At 38.5% G+C, this 23107-nt stretch overlaps 1 protein-coding gene across 2 annotated transcripts in view; it reads left to right on the top strand.

Annotated features, from left to right (window-relative positions):
• The window catches only part of lrba (LPS-responsive vesicle trafficking, beach and anchor containing), an 849775-nt gene that overhangs the window by 278965 nt on the left and 547703 nt on the right, over positions 1 to 23107 (top strand). The gene's annotated exons all lie outside the window — the stretch shown is intronic.

The raw sequence follows: 23107 nt of genomic DNA, 5'->3' as shown, positions 1-23107 counted from the left end.
TGGATGTGGGGTAAAGAATACATGTATTTACCTGTCTCTGTATGTAGTCAGAAGTCTTCTGCTTAAAGTAACATGTATGTTACTGCACTGATACATTTTCTCGGTCTAAAGTGTGCTTGATCCACATTTTTATGCTCATAGTCTTAAGATTTTATAGTTCTGTGTCTGCTGATGCACAGTGTCTGCTCGTTTTGTGTAGAGTTGATGGATCTAAATTGAATCCTAAGTGAATTATCTCCCATAGATAAAGTGTCAGCTGTAATGTCTAATGAGTAACCAATGCTGTAACAAGTCTTTACAACTTTGGAAGACAATCTGTAGATATAGTAGATCATGAGCATCAGGATTGGGGAAACCTTGTATGGTCAAACTATAGCTACTGTATATTTTGAGGCAATGATCCATTGTTTTGGAGTCCTGATAAAAACATTTTTTCAGGACTCCTGGCCGAGGAAATCACTTGGTTCTTCTAAAGTACCATAGGTAAGTTTAACAGGGATAGCAAGTTTCATCCTTGGCACTTGTTTTGAGAGCCAACAGTTAATTTTTGCCAAGGTTCCTTCACAACAACTTCTCATTGTTATTCACACAGATGACACCTAATACCTCAGATGGTTCAATTAGCATCACTTGATATATTCTGTGTGACCACAGGATAGATCCTATCAGTAATGGCAACATGGTGGAATGTGGTTGGGAGAGAGCAACCTTTAGAATCCTCAGATTGTTTCTGGACCCATTGAAGTCTCATGGCATCAGGCCATTTTAGGCAAGGAAATTTACTTGACATCACTTTTTCGGGAAGGATTTCAATGTCCTTATCACCACGATGCTCAGGGCACCAAATAGAACTATCAGGTGGTATTCTCCGATATTTTTCTTTGACAAAGGCAAAAGACATTGTTATGGTAAGATAAGCTAGTTGCCAATTCCCTACAAATTGTATTAACAGAATGAAGACAGAAGAGTTGAATGAAGATTGTAGAAAGAGGTAGACACAAATGGAGATGTAGAAGTGAGATGTAAGAAAAGTGGGCTTCTGTAATTATATCAAGGGGGGAAAAAAGAAAAAGTCTCAAATATATCAGTGAGGGAACAGATGAGTAACATGGAACTTACAGCATTTGTGGAAGACACCTGTGAAGAAAGATACAGACAGTGGAAAATGTTGAGATGTTCATGAGAAAGTGTTAAGCAAAAAGTTCAAATGCACAATGCATGCATGTGATTGGGAGAGAGCTGTTACTGTGCACATGTCTGCAGTTTATTATCCACCTACATATAACAAATTGTGAGATTTGTCCTAGAGTCTGAGTTTTTAAGCATAATTTTTTTCCTGACAAGCTTGAACTTTTTTCCAACTGTATTATATTCACGGCATTTATCTCTCAGTAGCTTGAAATATAAGGGGAATTTTCTGTTCTCCATCTAAGGAAAAGTAATGCTAGCTATATTTGTTGCAGTAATTGGCACCTAACATCCAAAGATGGAATCATTCAGTATGGGGTAACTCTACCATGAAAGTTGGAAAGCTAATGTCTGTGTAATTTGTGAGGCTTCAGCCAAATCTCCTGGGAGCTTAAAGTCAGGAACCAGGAATCTAATCGAAGTGAAAACCAGCTAGATACTGTTTTAATGTTTTCATGATAGTAACTGCACTAATTTTTTTATTGGGTGAGGAAAGTAAGTGACTGCAGAGTCCAAAAGCAACGGCTTCATATCTGCATATTTCAAAATGATGAAAAGTGTGATTTAAAAACTATTTAACATCTCCCTCACTTATATCACATGTCCCACTTGGTGCCGGATTCCAGAGCAAAGGTTCCCGAGTTCGAATCCAAGCCGGGTTGAGCGTCAAGCTAGCAACTCGGCCTCGTAAAAACAAGAATAGCTTGCTACGGAAACACCGTCATGACGGTGCCCCAATAACTCCACTGCCGAGTTAAGGGCTATTCTTCTTCTTCTTCGTCTCTCATATCACCATGATATTCTGAATACACTGCCGTAAAAAAAAATATACCATTACAATATTTCATCTTTGTTATTTTGGTTGGGTTTCCATTGTTTGTAGATTAATACATTACAATCAAGTATTAAGTTTTTTTTGCTATAGTGCAGTATATTTCTTCTTGAATTTACCCAATTCGCATGAGAGTTGCCTCTCATGGGATCTCTTAAGGACTGGATGACAGAATCATAAAATTATACTTCCAAGTTCAGATTCTAGATTGTTTAGGTATTCTCACATTACCCACATTTGTTAGGTGGGATAAACTCCCAATTAAGATCATATTTTAGTTTGCATATGGCTATATCTTTGTGAAATTGTGGACTGCAGCAACATTTTCTTATTTTCCAATACAATTCAAATTTGTAGCTGTTTCAAATTCTGATTAAAGATCACTAACTTCGTATCTGATTCCTTCTTCTGAGAAGCTGCCTAATCTGTTGAGTATTATCAGCATTCACCATCTCATTTCAGTTGTTACGTAAGCTGACATAATTACCTAACTGATACATTGCAAACTCCCACAAAATCGTTCCTGGAACGATTAACCTAATCAGCAATTTTATGGTACCTGTCATTTTGATACTATTGGATATTTGTTTCTTCGAAATAAAGACAAGGAAAAAAAAACACAACTTGTGTATTACCATTTAACTAGTAAAATGTCTAAAAGTAAGTTATGAAGTGTTAAAATTCAGTACCTGTAGAGCAAAAAATGAAGGGGTTGCTGAATTAGCTGCTCAAGATTTGAGAGCTTACAAGAGTTAAAGCTGGGGATAAATGTTGAAGAAGCATGAAAGTGAAACAGAAAAAAAAACTTGAGAGAAGTAAAGGAGGGCTAAAAAACAGCATGATATTGGTCTAGGAGACAAGGTGAATGATAATCCCAAAAGGGCTTCTACAGATAGATCAAGAGCAATTGGACAGAAAGGGGCAAAATTAGTGATCTGGAACGTCAGTGTGCTCATCTATGTGTGGAGCTGAAAGAGGTCATGAAACTCTGAAATTGATTTTTTCCATCTGAATTTACTCAGATGAGTAATTCAACCCAGATAGGTGTGAGGTGGTTCATTTTGGTAGGTCAAATATGATGGCAGAATATAGTATTAATGGTAAGACTCTTGGCAGTGTGGAGGATCAGAGGGATCTTGGGGTCCGAGTCCATAGGACACTCAAAGCGCTGCTCAGGTTGACTCTGTGGTTAAGAAGGCCTACGGTGCATTGGCCTTCATCAACTGTGAGATTGAGTGTAAGAACCAAGAGGTAATGTTACAGCTGCATAGGGCCCTGGTCAGACCCCACTTGGAGTACTGTGCTCAGTTCTGGTCGCCTCACTATAGGAAGGATGTGGAAACCATAGAAAGGGTGCAGAGGAGATTTACAAGGATATTGCCTGGATTGGGGAGCATGCCTTATGAGAATAGGTTGAGTGAACTCGGCCTTTTCTCCTTGGAGCGATGGAGGATGAGAGGTGACCTGATAGAGGTATATAAGATGATGAGAGGTATTGATTGTGTGGGTAGTCAGAGGCTTTTTCCCAGGGCTGAAATGGGTAACACGAGAGGGCACAGTTTTAAGGTGCTTGGAAGTAGGTACAGAGGAGATGTCAGGGGTAAGTTTTTTTACGCAGGGAGTGGTGAGTGTGCCGGATGATGGTGGAGGCAGATACGATAGGGTCTTTTAAGAGATTCCTGGATAGGTATATGGAGCGTAGAAAAACAGAGGGCTATGGGTAACCCTAGGTAATTTCTAAAACAAGTACATGTTTGGCACTGCATTGTGCGACGAAGGGCTTGTATTGTGCTGTAGGTTTTCTGTGTTCTACTCAGTAGATGGACACTACTGAGTAGAACAGAGCAAAACAGCAGTGAGGTTGTGGACTGTATATGATTACAGAGAAGGATGTCTGCTGTCTTGAGGCAAATTAGTGTGGATAAATCCAAAGGGGCTAACAAGGTGTTAACTCCGACCTTGCGGAGACTTGTGCAGAAATTACAGGAGGCCTAATGGAGCTATTTAAAATGCCTTTAGCCATGTGCCGGAGGATTGGAGGATTGGAGGATGCCTAATGTTGCTCTAAGAATAAGCCAAGATCCCTTCCCCAATCAGTCTTAACTTTATTAAATACGTCTGGACGTATTTTCGTAATTACATTATAAATAATTGCTATTACACCTTCTGAAAAGGATTGAAATCTAAAATTTTTTCCAAAATATCCATTGAATATAAATTCGGGAAGGTAGGAGAAATAGTATTTAAAAAGTTTCTAATCTGTAAATATCTAAAAAAAAATAGGATCTAGGCAAGTTATATTTATTAGATAATTGTTCAAAAGACATGAAACAATTATCCATAAATAGATCAGAAAATTGTACTATACCTTTAGTTTTCCGGGCCAGATATGCTTGATCCATAGTAGAGGGTTGAAAGAAAAAATTAGATATTATAGGACTTGCTAAAATGAATTGATTCAACCCAAAAGATTTTCGAAATCGAAGCCATGTACGTAAAGTATATTTAACTACTGGGTTATCCATTCATTTATACAATTTAGAAAGAGTAAAGCGAAGTGAAGTCCCTAAAATAGAACCCAGTGAAAACCCTTGTAAAGAATTGCATTCAAGATTAACCCAATGTGGACTTGAAGTTACGTCCAAGTCCCATAACCAAAATTTTAAATATCAAATATTAATTACCCAGTAGTAAAATCTAAAATTCGGCAAAGCTAAACCCCACTCCTTTTTAGATTTCTGTAAATGTTTTTTACCTAACCTAGGATTTTTGTTCTGCCATATGTATGAAGAAATTTTGGAATCAACATTATCAAAAAAGGATTTTGGAATAAAAATTGGCATCGCTTGAAATAAATATAAAAATTTAGGCAAAATGATCATCATAATAGCATTGATCCGTCCAATCAATGACATAGACATTATGTGCTAAACATGCATTGAAACAGTTTAAAGTAGTGCACAGGGCTCATATGTCCAAGGATAAATTAGCTCGTTATTATTCTCATATAAATCCTATGTGTGATAGATGCCACTTTGAGATAGCTTCTTTAACTCATATGTTTTGGTCATGTCCTTTTTTGAAAAAATATTGGAAAGATATTTTTGATATTATCTCAACTGTTCTGAATATTGATTTACACCCTCACCCGGTTACTGCAATTTTTGGGTTACCAGTGATAGAATCAAGTCATTTCACCTCTTCAGCTTGTCGGATGATTGCATTTCTTATATTAATGGCTGGAAGATCCATTTTGCTGAATTGGAAAGAGATTAATCCTCCCACCACATTTCACTGGTTCTCTCAAACTATGTTGTGTTTAAACTTAGAAAAATTAGAAGTGTTATTTTTAATCCCTCTATTAAATTCGAAAAGACTTGGTGGCCATTTATTCAACATTTCCATATGATGTAATTTGACCTTTCCAAACTTATTCTATTCCTTTTTAATAAATGTTGAGAGGAGCGGAGTCGACGACACTAATGGTTTCTTTTTCTTTGATGTTATATAATAGCCCATGTCTTTTTTTTCCTCTTAGTCTAGTAGATTAACACTGTTTAGGTAAGTTTTTCTTTTGGGGTATATTTTTTTTTCCTTTTTCATGATTTTTTTCCTATTTTTTTTTGTTTATTACATTCGCATCTTGTGTGATTGGGAGGTTTACTACCCATGTGTTAAATGAGTTTATATTTAACTATGTTAATCATAACAATGTAATCCCAACAACTTTGTATCAATGTTATGGTATGTTTATCATTATGAAACTAATAAAAAGATTGAAAAAGAAAAGAATAAGACAAGAAATTACAGACTGGTGAGCCTGAAATCAGTAGAGGGTAAGTTTTTGGAAGGTATTGTAAGGGACTTGATATATAAATATTTGAATAGACAGGGAATGATTAGTTCAAAGTAAATTTATTATTAAAGTACATATATGTCACTATGTACAACTCTGATATTTGTTTTCTTACATGCATACACGGTAGATTCAAGAAACATAATAGAATCAATGAAAGACCACATCCAACGGGGTGGACAAACAACCAATGTGCAAAAGACAACAAACTGTGCAAGTACAAAAGAAAATAATAATAATAAATAATTAAGTGATAAATATCGAGAACATGAGATGAAGGGTCTTTGAAAATGAGTCCATAGGTTGTGGTAACAGTTTAGTGATGGGGTGAGTGAGATGCAGTAACTGTTTCTGAACCTGGTGGTGTGGGTCCTGAGGCTCCTGTATCTTTTCTTGATGGCAGCAGTGAGAAAAGAAAATAGCCTGGGCAATGGAGGTCCTTGATGGTGGATGCTGCTTTCCTGCGACAGCGCTGTATGTAGATGTGATCAGTGGTGGAGAGGATATACCCCTTCAAGATCATTGGTGTTTCCATACCAGACTGTGATGCGAATAGTCAATATACTCCCCACCATACATCTATAGAAGTTCATGAATCAAAGTTTTAGATGTCATGCCAAATCTTCACAAATTTCTATGGAAGTAGAGGTGCTGCTGTGGCTTTGCTTTCTTCGTAATGGCATTTGCGAGCTGGGCCCAGCACAGATCCTTTGAAATGGGTAATACTGAGGAATTTAAAGTTGATGATCCTCGCCACCTCTGAGCCCCTCTTTGAGTGAGAGGTTGTTGTTGTGGCACCACTCAGTCATATTTCACTCTTCCTTCTATATGCTGATTTGGCAGCACCTTTGATTTGGCCTACGACAGTGGTGTCATTCGTATTGGAGCTATGTGTAGCCTCACAGTCATAAATATAGAGCAAGTAGAGAAGGGACTAAGTACACAGCCTTGAGCTGCACCTGTACTGATAGAAATTGTCAACGATGGATAGTCAATATGGACTTCTGCTTGGTAGGTCATGTCTAATCAATCTTGAAGTTTTTCCAAGGAGGTTACTTGGAAGGATGAAGGAAGTGCATTGAATTTTGTACTGAATTTTGCATTGAATTGGACTGTAGCAGGACCTTTAACAAGGTCCCACATGGGCGGTTGGTCAAAAAAGTTCAGTCACTTGCCATTGGATATGAGGTACTAAAATGGATTCAACATTAACTTTGCAGGAGAACCCAGAGAGTGGTAGTAGATGGTTGCCTCTTTGACTGGACGCCTGTGAATAGTGGTGTGCCACAGGGATTAATGTTGGGTCTGTTATTGTTTGTCATCTTTATCAATGACCTGGATGATAATGTGCTAAACTGAATCAGCAAATTTGCGCATGTCACCAAGATTGGGAGCATAATGGGCAGCAAGGAGGTTTATTAAAGCTTGCAGCAGTGTTTGGACCAACTGGAAAAATGCCAGATGGCAAATTAAATGACAATTTAATGCAGACGAGTGTGAGGTGTTGCGCTTTGGTAGGACTTACACAATGAACAACAGGGCACTGAGGGGTGTGGTAGAACAGATCCATAATTCCTTCAAAGTGATGCCACAGATAGATAGGATTGTAAAGCGAGCTTTTGGCACAATGGCCTTCATACAATAGATCAGAGTTCATAAATCAGGAGTTGGGATGTTATGTGGAAGTTGCATAAGACATTCATGAAGCCTTATTTGGAGTATTGTATGCAGTTCTGGTCACTTGTCTGCAAAAAAAGATATTAATAAGATTGAAGGCTTGCAGCGAAAATGTACAAGATGTTGCCAGGACTTGAGGATATGAGTTATAGGAGAATGAGGAGAGATTTGATAGATGTATACAAATTGCTGTTGTGTATAGATTGTGTACATGCAAGCGGTTGGGTGACACTAGAACTGGAGTTCGTAGATTGAAGGTGAAGTGTGAAATGTTTAAGGAGTGACTTCTTCAGACATAGGGTGGTGAGAGTGTGGAATGGTTTGCCAGTGGAAGTGATATATATCAGTTCAATTTCAACATTTAAGAGAAGTTTAGATAAATACATAGATGGAAGGGTATGGAGGGCCATATCCATGTGCAGGTCAATGAGTCTAGGCAGAATAATAGTTTGGCATGGACAAGATGGAACAAAGGGCCTTTTTTGTGCTGAAGTGCTCTATGAATGTTTCTGATTTTGGGATGACGTTGGTGTGAACGTCGGACTATAAATATCATTGCAAAGAATAGAAGGTAGGAAGTAAGGAATAAGTTTGGATTGTTTGTACAGCAAAAGAGAGTCTGAGAGTTAGAGCTTTCCTGGGATCAGAAAGTTTGGAAATGAGCATCTTGGGCAAGGTGCAGAAGACTTCAGGCCTTGATAAATGTTGAAATCCAAAAAAATAGATTACCCAGCAGGCATGGTAGAAATACAATCTTGTGAACAAGGTTAGTTTAACCAGGTAGTTTCTAGAGGAAAAGTAAGATAAAAATGAGAATGAGGAGAAATGAGTAATATTTTCCAAAACAAATGAAAAATGTTTAATTTGAAGAAACCTCCGGATAATCCTGCCTAATATCTTTTAGTAGTCATCCACATTCTCCGCAATTCACCTAATGTAATGGTTTCTCGAACATGCTGTTTTTGCAGAGAAAAGTTTGGATGATTTTTCTCTGATCACCATCATCACCGCGCTCCTATAACCCACAGCCACCTAACCACACAAGTGAGTTGAAACCAGTTCAAATGGTCACTGATATTTTTGTACAATGCCTGCCTTATTTTAAAATGAAAAGATTATATGTACCCCAGTCAGAAATGGGTCCAGTTTTTGCTGGAAGGCATTCTGCAAATAACTATCCAATATGCAAGCTGCCTACACTTTAGGACTGTCATTCACTGGGAATAATGCCCTTCACCTAACATGAGGAAAAACAATCATGCAAAATTTAAAATTATAACATGGTGACCCTAGTTCTGTCTAAACCATTTAATTGGAAATGATTATCAACTTGAACTATTTGTGGCTCTTTTGATCCCATAGAATTGCCAGTAGCTAAGTTCAGGATTTCCTTGCGTGAAAGTGAAAATAGGGATATCTTAAACTTGCTGACATTTGTTTAAAAGCCTTTTGCCAACTACACTCTGAATCCAGTGTGAAAACCTGCAGCAATCCTCCATATTGCTATGGAAGCTGAATGAGCAACCTGCACCAAGTGGGATCTGGCTTAGTGAATTTATCAACCTTGATTTCAATGGTCAGGGAAAAATGCCAGAATAAAAGGTATTGGACTTTTCCTTTGTAAAGCTAGTTTGTTAATAGCTTTGTAATCTTACGAATATCTCTGAATGCTAGAGATGTTGAAAAAGTCATTAACAGCTGGCTAAGCCAAAGGTCTTAAAAATCAGAATCAGGTTTATTATCACTGATTTGTATCATGAAAATTATTTTGTTGCAGCAGTAAAGTGTAAGACATAAAAAATAGTATAAGTTGCAATAATTAAATAAATAGTGTAAAAGAGGAATAATAAGGCAGTGTTTATGAACTATTCTGAAATATAATGGCAGAGGGGAAGAAGTTGTTTCTAAAACATTGAGTGTCCCTCTTCAAGTTCCTGTACCTTCCTGATGGTGGTAATGAGAATGGGTCATGTCACGTACTGTGGTCCTTCATGATGGATCCTGCCTTCTTGAGGATGTCCTCAATGGCTTGTACTCATGGTAGAGCTGGCTAAGCCTATACTCTCTGCAGCCTCTTTCAATCCTGTGCTTTGGAACTCATACAAGGTGGGCCGACTGGTGGCGCAACGACATTGGGGCCGGACCTGGGAGTGGAGGTTCCTGAGTTCGAAACTAGTTGGGTCTGTCCCCGAGTACGCTTTCCATCTGTGCCGGGTTGAGTGTCAAGGTCGCAACTTGACCTCGTAAAACAAAGGGAAAATATTGGGAAAAATGTCTGTGTGAGGAGTGGTGCACCACGCAGTCTCTCTCTCTCGTTCCTCGCCTTGTAAAAGCCATGAAAAATCCGTCATCACGGATGGACGCATGCATGCACACACACAGACTCGCACGCACGCACACGCAAAAAAAAAGGAACTCATACAAGGCAGTGATGGAAGCAGTTAGATTGTTCTTCACCATGCATTGGTAGAAGCTTGTTGATGTACTAAATCTCCTCAAATTCTTAATGAAGCAGGGCATGTCTTTTTCATGCTTGCATCAATGTGTTTGGCCAAGGGTAGATCCTCTGAGATGCTAATGCCCAGGAGCTTGAAACTGCTCATTCTTTCCACCACTGACCCTTCAATGAGCATTGGTGTGTGCACTCTGAACTTCCTCTTCCAGAAGTCCACAATCAGTTTTTGCAGAGTAAGTGGTTTTGCTGAACAAGTGAGCTGTTTAATGTGTGGGATTTGTTTACCTGCCCCTGCACCCCCACCACCTGCCAATTTCTTACATGATGGGATTTACCCTCTACCATGCATAGCTATTCTGGCAAGAATCTCACTGATTTCACTAGAGTTGTCAGGAAAAAATAGACAAGATCGATGCAATCTTTTTATGGGTCAGAAGTGAGTGTAAACATTATGCTGCTGACTGGAAATTCAGGGACACCTTTAGAAATGTTGGGCCCATACTTCTGTAAGGTGCAATGATTCAGTATTTTTAAGTCCATGAAATTGCTTTAAATGTGGAATTGGTCCATCAGCTGTCAGGGTCCTTAATAGCACCCATCAAACGAGGAAATAAAAGCTGAAGCTGTACCAAGGTCTCAGTCAATGATGAAAAACTATGCACTCTCTTGTAAATGGTACTATAAATACATCCCAACATACTATTCACTCTGGCCTTGCTTCACTGATTTGTTCATTAACCTTAAAAGATCTGTGTCCTAGAGCTCCATCTACCTTAATATTTTTCCCTGAAGGTTGTACATAGCTTCATCACTCATCATGTTCATATATGCATGGCACTGCATTTAACTGGGATTATTCACAAACAAAATGTGGAACATGGCTCAGTTTGTAATACTCTTCTGAGTCCAATGGTTTCATTAACTGAGGGTAATCCAATCCAGGCTGACACTGTGATACATATTGTATTGAAAAGATAGGCAGGAAGACAGAGGGAGCAGCATTGCTCTGTTGGTTAAAAAAAAGTGAAGTCAAATCATTAGAAAGAGGTGACATAAGGTCAGAAGGTGTTAAATCATTGTGGATAGAGCTAAGGAACTGCAAGGGTGAAAAGACCCTGATGGGAGTTGTGTACTGACCCCCGACCCCCAAACAGTACTAAGGTTGTAGCCTACAAATTGCAATGGGAGATAGAAAATGCATGCCAAAAGGGCAAAGGCAATAATCATGGAGGACTTAAATATGCAGATAGATTGGGAAAATCAGGTTGGTGCTTGGGGGGTGGGGGGTGGGGTGCGGTTCTAGAGTGCCTACGAGATGGCTTTTTAGAGCAGCTCGTGGTTGAGCACACTGGGGGATCAGTTATCCTGGATTGGGTGTTGTGCATGGAACCAGAGTTGATTAGAGTGCTTGAAGTAAAAGAAACTTTGGGGCAAGTGATCATAATATGATCGAATTCACCCTGAAATTTGATGAGGAGAAGCTAAAGTCAGATGTATCAGTATTACAGTGGAGTAAGGGATATTACAGAGACATGAGAGAGGCGTTGGCCAAAATTGATTGGAAAAGAACATAGGCAGGAATGATGGCAGAGCAGCAATGGTTTGAAATTCTGGAAGCAGTTTGGAAGGCACAGGATATATGCATACCAAAGAGGAAGAAATATTCTCAAAGAAAGATGACATAACTGTGGCTAACAAGAGAAGTCAAAGCCAACATGAAAGCCCAAGGGAGGGCATATAATAGACCAAAAAATAGTGGGAAGTTAGAGGATTGGGAAGATTTTAAAAACCAACAAAAGGAAATTAAAAAAGTCATTAAGAAGGTAAAGATGGAATACGTAAGTAAGCTACCCAATAAATGTGTTTGTTACCTAAAATCTAAAAAAAAGGGAAGAGTGGATATCAGACCACTGGAAAACAATGCTGGAGAAGTAGTAATGGGGGACAACAAAATAGTGGATGAACTGAATAAGTATTTTGCATCAGTCTTCACTGTGGAAGACACTAGTAGTATGGTGGAAGTTCCAGGTGTCAGGGACATGAAGTGTGTGAAATTACCATAACTAGAGAGAAGGTTCTTGGGAAACTGAAAGGTCTGAAGGTTGACAAGTCACCTGGACCATGTGGTGTATACCACAGAATTCTGAAAGAGGTGGCTAACGAGATCATGGAGGCATTAGTAATGACCTTTCACGAATCACTAGATTCTGGAATGGTTTCAGAAGACTGGAAAATTGCAAATGTCACTCCACTCTTCAAGAAGGGAGAGAAGCAGAAGAAAGGAAACTATAGGCCAGTTAGTCTGACCTCAGTGGTTGCGAATCTTTTGGAGTCGATTATTAAGAATGAAGTCTCAGGGTACTTGGAGGCACATGATGAAATAGGCTCTAGTCAGCATGGTTTCCTCAAGGGAAAATCTTGCCTGACAAATCTGTTGGAATTCTTTTGAAGAAATAACAAGCAGGAAAGGCAAAAAAGAATTGGTTGCTGTTGTGTACTTGGATTTTCTGAGTACCCTTGACAAGGTGTTATACATGAGGCTGCTTAACAAGCTACGAGCCCATGGTATTACAGGAAAGATGCTAGCATGGATAAAGCAGTAGCTGATTAGCAGGACACAAAGAGTGGGAATAAAGGGAGCCTTTTCTGACAGGTTGCCAGTGACTAGTGGTGTTTCTCAGGGGTCTGCTTTGGGACTGATTCTTTTTATGTTATATGTCAATGATTTGGATGATGGAATTGATGGCTTTGTTGAAAGGTTTGCAGACGATATGACGATAGGTAAAGGGGCAAGTAGTTTTGAGGAAGTAGAGGGGCTATAAAAGGACTTAGGAGAATGGGTAAATAAGTGGCAGATGGAATACAGTGTCAGGAAGTGTATGGTTATGCACTTTGATAGAAAAATTGAAAGGGTTGACTATTTTCTAAATGGAGAGAATATATAAAAAAAAACTGAGGTGCAAAGAGATTTGGGAGTCCTTGTGCAGGATTCCCTAAAGGTAAATTTGCAGTTTGAGTCTGTGGTGAGGAAGGCAAATGCAAAGTTGGCATTTATTTCAGGAGGACTAGAATATGAAAGTAAGGATGTAATGTTGAAACTTTATAAAGCATTGGTAAAGCCTCACTTGGAGTATTGTGAGCAGGTTTGGGCCCTTCATCTTAGAAAGGATGTGCTGAAACTGGAGAAGGTTCAAAGGAAGTTCAGGAAAATGATCCAAGGATTGAATGGCTTGTCATATGAAGAGCGTTTGATGGCTCTGAATCTGTATTCAGTGAAATTCAAAAGAATGAGGGGTGACCTCATTAAAACCTATCATATGGTGAAAGGCCTTGATAGAGTGGATGTGAAGATAATGTTACCTTGGAGAGTCTAAGACCAGAGGACACAGCCTCACAATATGGGGCGACCATTTTAGAACGGAGATGAGGAACTTCTTTAGCCAGAGGGTGGTGAATCTGTGGAATTCTTTGCTACAGGCAGCTGTGGAGACCAAGTCTTTATCTATGTTTAAGGCAGAGGTTGATAGATTCTTGATTCGTTCAGGGATGACGGGATACAATGAGAGGGCAGGAGATTGCAGCTGAGAGGAAAACTGGATCAGCCATGATGAAATGGTGGAGTAGACTCGATGGGCCAAGTGACCTAATTCTGCTCCTATATCTCATGGTCTTATGTTCTTGTAGTCCAGTGCTGTGTTGAGAGAGAGCTGCACTGACAGAGGTGCTGATTTTTGGATACGATCTTAAACCATGTCACCATCTATTCAAAATATTTAGTTGCTTGTGTAGTGTTGATAGAGAAAACAGAAATGAGATTTCAGGTATGTGACCTTTCATGAGAAATTGCACATCAGAAATCATATACATTTTCATTGCCGAGAGGGTAGAATAGTGTGATGAACTGTATAACTTTCTGTGATAGGTTGGAGGCTAACAGTCAGAATGCCACAAAGGGCGTGTGCTGTCTGAGAGCTATATATTGAACATAAATGAGCTGTCTTAATTAGAGCTTTTCAAGATGCGGTTTGATAGAGTAGATAGAAAAATATTATTCCCTCTGGTGACTGGGTCACTAATTATCAGTCAGACATTGAAAGTTATTGGCAAACCATCTAGAAGAGAGATGAGGTATTTTTTCTCTAAAGTCAGCATGGGTGGCTTAAGGGAAGTTCATTGATTGTTAATGGAATTTTTTGAGAAGGTAACAAGAAAGATCAATAATGGTAGTACATTTGATCTAGTAAAAGACCATGGAAACCAAGGGAAAGTAAAACTGGATTGAAAATTGGCTCAGTGGGATACCCTCAGAAGGTAATGGTTATCAGAAGTGTTAAAACTGGATGGGCTCTGTCAGATTCAATTGTGGGTTTCTTCCTTCCTTTGAGGTATACATCAATTATTTGGATTTAAGGATTGTGCAGATGACACAGAAGTTGGCAGTGTGGTTGATGGTGACACTGATGTTGTAGAATGCAAAAGAACTTCACTCAGCTCATTAGATAGACAAATGTGGCAAATGGAATTCAGTTAGGAGTATGAGGTCATAGATTTGGGAAGGAAATAGATCCATAAATGGCTTGGCAATGAAAACTGTGTAAAAATAGTTCTTCTAAAATCTTGAGTATATGACCACTCATCTCAAGAGCTAGCAGGACTAATCTATCAAGACAGTAGGAAGGCTTATGGGTTATATGTCTTTTTTAGGCAAGGCATGGGATACAGAAGGTCTTGCTAGAAATGTGCAAAACAGTTGTTTGGCTGCAGCTGCAGTACGTATTGCCAGGTCTAAAAATATCTCAGTTATGAGGAGAACTTGGTAAGACTGGTGTGATTTCTTTGGAATAGATACTGAGGGGGATTTAACTGAGGTCAATATAAGGTGTCAAGAAAGTGTAAGCAGGATGAAGTTGTTTTCCTTGGAGGGCTTGTGACTAGGGGATGTAGATTTTATTTAATGGAAGAAGATTTTGGAGTGAAATTGAAGAAATGGTTTACTCAAAAATTATTATTGGTGTCTAGAACTCAAGTGAATTTTGAAACCCTCCTCACACTTCAGAATATCTGGATGAGCTCTTGAAGACCCATAACCTACAGAACTATAGACTAAGAGCTAGGAAGTGAGATCTAAACAAAACAAACATCTTCGTGGCCAGCATAGAGAAGATGGACCAGTGGCCTCCTTTCTATGCCGTCAGTTCCTTTGATTCCAACTACAGTATGTGGAATTTGAACATCATCTGTAGGGATGGTAAAAGGTGATTTTATAAAAATTCTACAAAGGGATTTAAGGTGTACTTGAGAACAAGGAATACATGGGTTTACTGAATAAGATATAAGTTGGGTCTTTCACAGAACAAGCATAGGTGCCGGAAACCAAAACAACCTCTCTAATGCTTTAGTTTCTATTCAAAGAAAATGACAGAGTTTTGAATAAAGCTGTCTAATTAAACCATGATATAAACCACAAAACTGGTCATTATCTGATTGGTGTTCTTAACATTTAGAATGGCACAAGATTACTGCTTTGCTTGGTTGTTTAAATTATTGCACTGCTCTATCAGGAATATGCTAAAATGTTGTATAAATGTAGGCACAGTGGATTCTGGCTAAATGGGCCATCCAGTTAATTTTGCCACTTAGGTGAACTCTTAAAGAAGAAGAGCTAATTGAGAAGGTAACCAGGATTCCCATTATTTATTTGGGACACTATGCCACCTAATTGGGACAGGAGATTGTTGCAGTTCAGTTACTAACTAGCGTCAGTCATGTGCACTTGTGTGGCTGCTAGAAACTACGCTTAGAGTGAAGAGTTATTAAATAGTGTCTTTTGCTTGTGTTTGTATTCAAAAAGCAGAACTGGTTTGCTCACTGAATTTTCAAGCATTCAGACTTGGAGATGCCAGAAATAGCTGGGAGTGAAAATGAAACTATTATCTACTTCAACAAATTATGACTTGTGTAGACTTTGGAAGTATTGACAATCATGTTGAATTTTATAATGAAAATGAAGATTTGGAGGATGCAGTCTTCAAAAGGATTGTATAAAAGCAGCTGCACACAAGGTGTCTGTGCTGATTTTGTTCATTTACAGTTAATCAAAAGAACATGGTAGAGTACACTGGATTTTTTTCCTCCATTGATAACTGTTAAGAACTAATACACAGCTTTATAGTATTGTGGTACTATTGATCGTGTTCTAATTTGTTTTGTTTATCATTTAAATACACATTCTGTACTCAGTTAAATGGTAGTTTGTATTTTTATACCCTCTTAACTATTTCCATGAAACTGAGGCTAATTGGAGCAGCTGCTTAATTGGGCCCAAATGTATTGGTTCCAATGTGTCCCATTAACTGGAATCCACTGTATTTGTTTTAAGTATGTAATAAAAATGTTGGAAGTAGTAATGGAGGCTCATCTATTGCTTGGATTTAGGAGAATTAAGCTTGTTTGCTCATAATTTTACATTGCAATAAGATTGACATTCTTTTCATTTTATGTACATTGGTCACATATTATTAATGTTTTGTGCATCATATTGTCATCAATTGTTACCAACAAGTAAACATCAAAAATTAAGTACTGAAATTGTACATCAAATTTTGATGATTTAGAATCAAAACTAGCTGACAATTATGGTAAACCGATAAAGTTATCTGTTTGAGATAAAATATTGCATTGCTTCTATGTTGTATTAGTTCAAAAACATTTGTAACAAAGCAGTTGTCAGGAGTGATATGAATGTCCAGTGAACCTTCAAATAAAACATGAAAGAGGGTGAATTATCAAATAGATAAAAATATATTTATGTTTGCACTTTGCCAGGGTTCCTATACACATGGAACCTGATAGAGGGCCAGAATGATTTAGACAAGTTTGCTTAAAAGATTCATAACATATGCTTGCTGGAAAGAATTGAGTTATCTCTGCTCTGGAGAGTAAGTTATTGTAGCAGTAGCTGACAGAGATGAAGATAACTGAAGGAAATTCAATTACCTTTTAGTGTTTTCTTTCTAATGGGATTCTTAATGTGAAAGAGATCCTCCACTGATGCTCCTCTGTTGCTCTGTGTGATTTTCCTTGATACTTTGATGGAAAGAATTGAACCTTCCTTTATAGTGCTTCATTAACAATGAAATATGTTTGTTGTTATTAAGTGGTGTCTTTGATTAGAAAATCCTAAAGTGGCACCATATCAGTCCATTCCAGACACATTTCCATGATACAGTTGGCTCCCTTTAACTACTTCCTTTTAAAAGACATCAATTTTTTTTTTGCGTGTAGTAATCTTTTAATTAAATTTTAACTTGATTGAAACATAAGTTCATAGTTTAAGGTGGGAGGCAGAGCATTTCCGTGAGAACCATATTGTTGGATTTAATCAATGGTTTTTGTTGATGGATTTAAAATGAATTGATAATGCAAGTTGAAGGTTAGGTTTAAGTTCCACAAATTGAAAATGATCTATGTTAGTTATGTATTCAAACCTCAGCTTGGAAAAGGAATATTAAAACTTCCAACATGCAAAAAGCAGCTGGTGTGCTTTTGTTCCAACTTCTGGAGCACTACAGTGCATAATCCAAGAAAACTTGGCAAATGCAAGGTTTTTTATTTGAGCTTGCATTTATGGAGTGCCTTTCACAACCACAAGGTTTTCCAAACCCTTGAACGTGGCAGTCGATCTGTCCACAGGTCTTACAAACAGCAGTGATTCTATATTCCTTTTCAGTGATGTTGGTTGAGGGGTGTATTAGCCAGGACACTGCATATGTTCTCCCGTCCTTCTGTCCTGTACTGTTGTCCTGATAAAGCCCTCATATTATTGGCTCAAGCATTTGGCAATTTTTCAGTTGAATGTGCGATGCATGAATAGTATCCTTTATATCCATTCAAGAGCAATCAGTGTCTTGGATTTAACATTTAATCTGAAAGCTTCTCATAATTACTCTGCACTAATAGCTAGATTAACTACATGGATTTCTAGAATGGAATTCGGGAATGTTATCTCAAGTGATAGTATTGTAGAGTTAAAATTGTTAAGAAAGGAAATCTAGCCCAGATTAATAGATGAAGAATTGACAGCAGAAAACTGATATATAAGGTAGCTCAACGGAGACATAAACAATTTGAGGACAAATAATTGTTTGCTCAAATGGGCAGATTGTACAGAGGGGTGCCAGAAAGATCACACTATGTTCTCTGTTCTTTGGAGTCTACATTTATGATTTACATGAAAAGGGAATAATGTAGTTTAACCAAGTTTGCTGGTGAAACAAGGCCATCAAAGTGATGCAGGACAGATATTGGAATTTGCCTCCTGAGACTATCACCATTTTGAGCCTCCTGTTTCTCCATGTGGGACCGATCACGTGCCTAACTTTCTGCAGTTCAAATTCAAGAGCCAGTGCAACAAGGCGGGTAAAGAATAATCCAGACCTTGAAATTGTGGGGAATATGGTTCCGTGGCTAGACAGCCTGATGGTTGAAAGAAAGGGGAAAATTGTTTATCTGTTTTCAAGAAATCATGTTAGTCTTTTTGTCATTCATTCTTTGTGTCTAAGCTTGAGACAATCTGTTACAACTGCTTTCTCTGCTTTTATTCTATTACCAGATTTTTGTCATGACCGGCTGTATTTATATTTTCTTCTTATCCCTCAAGCCTTCCCCTGGTCCCTCATCCTGGTAATTTGACCTTATTAGTATGGAATTAGTGACAACCTGCTGGGTGTCAATCCCTTATAATAGTTTTAATGATTCTTCTTCCTCCTTGCTATCCATGTTGCTCTCAAAGCTGTCCTTGTAAATTGCTATTCCGTTCTCAGTTGTCTTCTTAGCTTTAGAATCTATATTTCTCAAAACTGTTGTAGAATTTCTCCAATCATGTTTACATCCCTGCACAGCATGATATTTTCTTTTACAGTGGTATGCTACATTCCCTTCATTTCCCCCAGCCCCCAACCTCTGCACAGACTTCATTATGGTTAATTATACCATAGGTTTCTGAAACATTTCCTCCATTGTTTAGTTCAGTGAGTCTGTGCTTGCTTGACTTTACAATTATAGCTTGAGCAATCTATACAATGCCTTCTCCCTTCAGAATTACCTTTGCAATTGTACAAATATTTGCATGAGCATCTTTTGTCCTCATCCATTTCCATTCCCATGACTGGAATTATTAGGATTCATGTGTTTAATATACATCTTCTACACCTGTAACATGATATCCCAACTCTTGTACTCAATGCCAATATGATGATGGCAAAGGTATCATACATCATCTTCACCACCTTGTCTATCTGTGTTGTCAGGAACAGGGAATTATGTACTTGTACGAAGTCTCTCTATTCTACAACACTTCCCTAGCCTGTGTATAGCCAGCTATGGTATAACTTTCCAAAATGCATAATCCCACACTTCTCCAAGTTAAATTTGATCTGCTATTCTTTATCCCATTTTACTAGAATAACCTTTATTCTTTTATCTTTCCACTAAGATTGCTCAGATGTTTTAAAACAGCAAATTATTTTGTGTAAATTGATGCAATAGTTCAGCATCTTGGTAACTGACACTGTTGCGCTTGCACTTAGAAGTATTAAGTTCCTGGCCTAGCTGTCAAACCCATGATAATAAAATGGAATTGCAAAGAGCAATAATTGTATTGGATCTAGTGGAAAGATACAGCTGCAATATTTAACTATTTGTAGCCTGTATGGGTAAAACAACGGTGTGCATGATTATCCCAGGAAGTTGTGGTGTGGCATTTAATCCTGTATGTTTCTTGCACTATATTTTGGTCCATGGATATACTATTACTGTGGTATACTTATTCAGGAAAATTTTGTTTTTTAAAAAATTGTACTCACTGAAAAGGAAGCCTTGTGTTTCTATAGCATGATGATATGTATAAGACTAATTGGAGCATTCATGATATATCTAAGTAACTATATTCAGGGATCTTTGTGCTGGCTTTTGTAGCCAAGGTTTTCAGATTAGCTCATGTATTTATGTTTTATTAGTTCCATTGTGAGAAATCTTTTCATTTGGTACAGTGGGATCCTTACTTTCATCAGAATAATTCAAATATCCCTTTATTTACAAACATGCTGTTTATAAACATTTGCTATAATGTAGTTGACCTCAGGGTATGTGACCTTGATCGATCTACTGCCCTCACAGTGTGTTGCGTACAAAGCTAGGCCGGGAGTTAAATACCTTCTCAAAAATTACCGAGCCCGATGCTTTCTTCAGGGTATTTAATGTGAAAGTGTTGTGAAACCGCAGAAGGTTAAGTAGAACACGCATTAGATTCAATACAGATTTGTCGCTTGCCTGAATATTATCGATTATTCTCACGATCAGTGTTCCAAACAAGGTAATAAACACATGCAAAATTCTGTAGCTGTGCTGTGCAGTAGTGTGAATTCGTGGTACAATGATGGCTTAATAGCAATGAATGATAAACATAATATTTCCTTCAAAGTGCATCTACTAAATGTTTACCAATATTAGGAAAGCCTAAGACACAGATATTTCCATTTAATGACAAATAAAGAGTGGTTGGAGGTGGGTGCCTTTCTACTGTGTTTACTCCAAGTCGAAATTAACCTGTGCAGGAAATTATGTAAAAAAAAAACACAGCTTATGAACAGGAAGTGATGTTTGTACAAAACAAAATGCATACAAATGAACAGCGCCTCCAGAGGCAGAACACTTACACGCCTGATATCCATAATCTCAAATTTAACTACTGAAGCTAAAGCTGAAATAATTATTTCATTAAGTCATTGGCAGAAGAAGGAGCCCCAGAGTCTGGTATTGAAAACAGTCTTACTGCACAGTCTAACCATTCTTGCTTCAGAAGTGGTGTCCTTGATGACAGACTCGCTCATGAACAGGCTGGTGACACAGTGCACACCTAGAATGACGATTGTGTGAGGTACCTCTGAAGTGAGTTGTCCTTAATACATCCTCTAACTTGCTGTAGCCCCTCAGCATCAAGAAAGGGACAGAGTTCACTGAGATAACTTTGGATTGGAAGAGGTTCCTGCTTTGTGATGCACTGCACTTCCTCTGCATTTAGCAGTCTTTGAACAAGAAGAATGATTCTAATCTTTGCCTGATTCATTTGGTCTGCGTTGAGAGGTTGCTTATAAATGTGCCAACAACTGCAAAGGCTGCTTTTGGCTAGTCCTACAGTCTTCACTTTCATATAGATCTTACTCTCACTGAGTGTGACATGATTTGGTTGTCTATTCTTCAGAACATTAGTCTTAAATATGCTGACGGTGGGCTGATGAGCACCATTGAGCAGACTTTACCCACTATGACCCAACCCAGGTCCAATCATTGGGCATAAGGTGCATTGTGCTTACCGTTGTGCTGTTCACTTACTTTATGTGCACATACGGTGTCTCTGCCAAGCAACAGGAGAATCTCAGGAGAAGAGTCGAGTGTGAAGATTTTGTCAACTATGTCCTTAAGATATGAATGAATGTGTACAGCTTCAGGATTTGGTTTTTCATTCCTGTTTTTGGGAATATGGTCACAGCCAATGAGAGTTCCCGGGCATAAACCCCTCCTGTTGACTGTGTGATGAATCCACCGGCTCTACTTCTGGTAGCTTCTGATTTTCCAGAACATGTCTTTAGAATGTATAGGGAATTAGCTACATTTGATGGATGTTCAACTGGCTGCCTGCCGTGCTGTGCTGCGGTTGTGCTGGAACCATTCGCCCAAAGTGCTGACCCTGAATCTGCAGCTGTATCTGGATCTAACTCTCCTGATGTGTCAGTAGGTTCTTGGCTCAGTTTCTTGGTACCCTTTGTCCCTCTGTGTTCTGCAATATATTATTACTGCTTCTCCAGTTCTCCTTGCAATCCTCCCCAGACTCCCCACCACTATCTGCATGACTGTCTTGTCCACATTCAGACTGACTCTGCCTCAGGTCTCCTCAGGCTAGACTCAGCCTATCATTCAAACTATTGTCCAATGGTGATTTTTATCACAATTGCCTGGTCAATGAGCGAGGGCTGTGCATTTAGTTCAGAGGTAGACTGGGTAAAAATTTAGTGTGAAGCTGGTTCCTTTCTTTGGCTGCTGCTTTGATTTCATCCTCTGTTGAGCAACCATGGCGTATTAGAGGGCTTGCGCCAATGGTTGACTGTTCATCACTTTGCTAGAGATGATCATCACTCTCTCAGCTGTTGCTTCATACACTGTCTTTGCTAAGGTAACCTCAGCTTCATGCTCCTCCTTCAGTGCACTCATTGTAGCTTCTGTAGCTTTTTCCATGACTGTGTGTGCTTTCTCCCTGTCTATACGAGCTTTTTCCATTAGCATTTCAACTTCTCACTTAGTATACAGGTGCCCTCATTCTTGTTGTTTTAGCTCTGGCGCGGGCTTGTGCCAATTGTGGTTTCACTTGAGTGTCACAAAAAGCGATCGATGTGCCGCATTCTGACCTGACTTCCAGGGCTTGACAATCGAAGTTGCTGGGTTCAGAGGTTGTCATTGTAGCGTATGGCGCTCAGATGCATTTCCAGTCTGAGGGCAATGCCTTTGAAGATAATTCTCTACCACCCTCACAGTACATTGCGTACAAAAGCAAGGCAGGGAGTTAAACAACTTCTCAAAAATCACCCGAACCGAAAGTTTTCTTCAGGATTTTTAATGAGAAAACTTAGTGTGATCGTAAAAAGTTACGTAAAACATATATTAGATTCAATACAGAATTGTCACATGGCTGAACATACTAATTTTATCGATTAGTCTCATGATCAACAATAAACAAAGTGATACATAAATGCAACATTCTATAGCTATGCTGTGGGGTAGAGTGAACTCATGCTATAATGATTGCTTAATAGTGATGAACGATACGCATAATACTTCCTTTAAGGTACATCTACTAAATATTTACCAATATTAAGAAAGCTTAAGACTCACAGAAATTGCTGCTTAATACCTGATAGAGGATGTCTTTCTACTGTGTTTACTCTAAGTTGAAATCCAAATGAACCACTACAGGAAATGATAAACAGCTTACAAACAGGAAGTGATGTTTGTACAAAACGAACTGCATACAAAACAAACAGTGCCT

This window comes from Mobula hypostoma, chromosome 4, assembly GCF_963921235.1.
Source record: "Mobula hypostoma chromosome 4, sMobHyp1.1, whole genome shotgun sequence".
Classification (NCBI taxonomy): domain Eukaryota; kingdom Metazoa; phylum Chordata; class Chondrichthyes; order Myliobatiformes; family Myliobatidae; genus Mobula; species Mobula hypostoma.
This window is presented reverse-complemented; position numbering and strand designations above follow the sequence as displayed.